Genomic DNA, 3,783 nt, shown 5'->3' with positions numbered 1-3,783 from the left:
ATTTCTCGGGTCCGCATGCACTGTTACTCCGCAACAAGCAGGCTCTCTTGGGATGACAAGAAAAAACCCAGCGCCATGAACGCTGTTCGAACCAGCATTTGGGAGAGTTGAAAAGCCTGTTAAGCGCTCGCTGTCGGGACAGGCCGCTTACTTACTGCCACGATCCTCCTAGAACGTGGACGAAGGGGGCTCGAAGCACCCGCCGAGAAGAGACGACACGCAGCCTGGTTGTGAGAGTGGTCGATGACTGACTGGGGCGGCGTGCGCTCCACGGCGTTTATTTGGCGCGGTGACCAATGTTGCCCCCCGAGCCTGGCGGCCACAGACGGGCAGACTGGAGGGGGCGCTACATACTTGTCACATTCCTCCTCCCCCCCCCCCCAGTTTGTTTCTCTACAAACAAAATAAAGAATAACCGTGCACACGGTCGGCACCTACTCGGCGTCTGGTCGTGCGAAGTCCTGGCCGGTCGACGGCGAAGGTTACCCCGGCGAGTAGCGGTCAGGTGGCCTTCGCTTCCGCGCACTCCGCCTGGTCGCTGGTGTCGACGGGCCAGGTGTGGCAACGCCGGGCGCTGCCTGAACCGGTCGCGCTCCATCTGGTGGAGCCGCAGGGACCGGATTTGGGTGTGGCACCGGTCCAACTGGTGCCAGAGGACTGGTGACGACTGTCGCCTCCGTAGTGGGTGGCGCTCCACTGGCCGAGACTGGTGCTGTCGTTGATCCCCCTGCGGGCTGGTCCTCCGAAGCGACGGCCGAGGGTGCAAGTCAGGTCCCGGAGCGAGGCCTGACATTGCCGGCGTGCCGGTGCCAGGTGGTCCCGTTGGGCATGCGGACGAGCAGCGACGAGGCACTCGCTGGTGAAACCACATGTCCGGCAGACCAGGGTGGGTCAGGACGGAAGTTCCTGAAGTAGACCGACGCTCCCTCCTCCGGCAAAGGCCCGGGACGGCACCCTCGGTCAGCAGCCAGCTTCTGCTTCAGCTGCTTCAGGAGCGCCGTGAACCGGAGGTCTGGATTCGAGACGTCCAACGGTGTCTTGGCCTTCCGGCCCAGCAGAAGCTCGCAGGGGGCACGGCCAGTGACCTCATGGGGTGTGGTCTGGTACTGGGACAGTACCCGGGCCACCTGCGTCTGGAAATCCCCGGGCTGGCTCTTCTTGAGCTTTTTCTTGATCGTCTGTACCACCCGCTCGGCTGCACCATTGGAAGCGGGGTGGTACGGCGGAACCAGCATCAGGCGGATCCCATTCCTCTGCAGCCAGTCCAGGTACTCGGCGCTGGCGAAAGCGGGACCATTGTCGGACACAATAATGTCCGGCAATCCCTGCGCCGCAAAGACCTGCCGCAGCGCCGCAATGGTCGCGCTTGCCGATGGAGTAGTTACTGGCAGCGTCTCCACCCACTTGGAGAAGGCGTCCACTACCACCAGGAAGTAGTGGCCCTTGAAGGGTCCCGCGAAATCCACGTGCAAGCGGGACCAGGGCCTCTGTGGGAACGGCCAGGGGGTGATCTCCACGTGGCGCGAGGCTCGCACGGTTCTCCTGGCAGACCTGGCAGCCTTGCACCTGGTGCGCGATGTCCTGGTCCAGGCCAGGCCACCAAACGTGCGACCGTGCCACCATCTTGGTCTTTTCCACGCCAGGATGCCCCGCATGCAGCAGCTGCAGGACCTTTGCCTGGAGACTTTGTGCAATCACCACCCTGGAACCCCACAGCAGGCAGCCCTGCTCCAAGCTCAGCTCGGCGGCCTTGTGGCTGTAGGCCTGGTGACGCAGTTCCTCCCTTCGGGAAACCGCCTTTGCTACCTGCGACAGGACCGGGTCCTGGCTGGGCGCCAGCGCAACCGCAGTCCTGGTGAGCACCCCCGGGTAGGCCCACTCCAGCAGGAAAACGTCAGCTGGCTCTGGAACGGCAGGAGGCACCTCCGGCAGTGGCAGGCGGCTCAGGGCGTCGGCAGGCCCGAGGTCCTTCCCAGGGCGGTAGACTAGCTTGTAGCTGTAGGCCGCCAGCGTCAAGGCCCAGCGTACCACACGAGGCGAGCCTTGTACTGGCACTGCCTAGTCAGGCCCCCTAACAGCCCCAGCAGTGGCTTGTGGTCCGTGACCGCCTCGAATTCCCGGTCCCACAGGTACTGGTGGAAGCGCTCGACCCCGAACATTAGGGCCAAGCCCTCCTTGTCGAGCTGGCTGTAGCGTTGCTCTGCCGCATAGAGCCGACGAGAAGCAAACGCCACAGGGCGTTCCTGACCATCCTGAGCCCGGTGCGACAAGACGGCTCCTACCCCGTACGGCGACGCATCTACGGTGAGGACTACAGGTCTGGCCGGATCGAAGTGCACCAGCTCTGGAGCCTTAACGACCAACTCCTTGCTGTGCTGGAAGGCCAAATCCTGCTCCTTCCAGGCCCACTGCTGACCATCACGAAGCAGGCGATGCAGCGGCTCTAGATGCGTCGACCAGGTTGGGCAGAAACCTCCTGTAAAAGTTGATGAGGCCGATGTAGCTCTGAAGCTCCTTCTTGCTTTTGCGCTTCGGCACCTTGAGCACGGCCTCGATCTTAAGGGGTGCCGGGGTCAGGCAAGCCTGGGAGATGATGTGTCCCAGCTACTCCACACTGGGGTCAAGAACACGCACTTGTCCAGCCTCAGCTTGAGACCGGCGCGTCCTGTAATCGTGCAAGGATTTTGCGCAGGTTCTGCAGGTGGTTCTCGTCGTCGGTACCGGTAACCAGGATGTCTTCCAAGTACACCGCCACGTGCCTCATGCCCCTTAAAAGGTTGTCCATTTCCCTCTGGAAGATGGCTGGGGCTGAGGCCACGCCGAACGGTAGGCGCGTGTACTGGAAGAGTCCCATGGTAGTCGAAATGGTGATATACTTCCGGGTGGCATCCTCGAGCACCAGCTGCTGATAGGCATCTCGAAGGTCGAGCTTGGAGAACTTCTGTCCCCCGGACAGAGCCGACCAGAGATCTTCTATCCGAGGCAGCGGGTACTTCTCGACGGTAGCGACGGGGTTGATGGTGACCTTGAAGTCCCCGCAGATCCTGACGCGGCCGTCTCGCTTGAGGACTGGGACAATCGGTTCAGCCCACTCGGAGGTCTTGACGGGCACCAGGATCTCCTCTCGTTGAAGCCGTTGCAACTCCTGGGTGACCCCGTCCTTCAGGGCGAATGGCAGCGGACACGGCTTGAAGAACCGAGGCCGGGCTCCCTCAGGTACGTGGATGCCGACCGTCGTGCCGGCGAAGGTGCCCACCCCCGGCTGGAACAGGGACTGGAAGTCGGTCAGGAGGATCGGGACGTCTTTCACCACGTGCAGGGCAGCTCCCTGATACTCCGGCAGCCGAACACCCAGTGCGTGAATCCAGTTCCGGCCCAGCAGCGTCGGCGACGACCCCTTGGTTAGATAAAGAGAAAGGATTGCCTCCCTGTCGCCAAGGCGAACGCTGACTTGGGCCCGACCCTGGACCTGGGAAAGCTGCCCGGAGCAGCTGCGCAGCATGACGTCCGACGCCTCGGTGGACACGCCCGGGAAGGTCCGCTTGAACAGCTTCCCGGCCATGACCGACACGCTGGCCCCTGTGTCCAGCTCCATGGTGATGGGGTGGCCGCAGATTTAAACAGACCCCATTTTGAAGGTGGCACAGACGAAAGTTTATTCATATGCCACACGTCCAAAATCTGCGGCTCCCCGGCCACGATGTGGAGCCTGGCTGAGGAGGTACCCGGACCTGGTGCCTCTCGTCCCCGCCGCGTTTTCTTGCGACGACCCGCCTAGCCGCG

This window comes from Ixodes scapularis, unplaced genomic scaffold (genome assembly GCF_016920785.2).
Source record: "Ixodes scapularis isolate PalLabHiFi unplaced genomic scaffold, ASM1692078v2 PGA_scaffold1__304_contigs__length_218370807, whole genome shotgun sequence".
Classification (NCBI taxonomy): domain Eukaryota; kingdom Metazoa; phylum Arthropoda; class Arachnida; order Ixodida; family Ixodidae; genus Ixodes; species Ixodes scapularis.
This window is presented reverse-complemented; position numbering follows the sequence as displayed.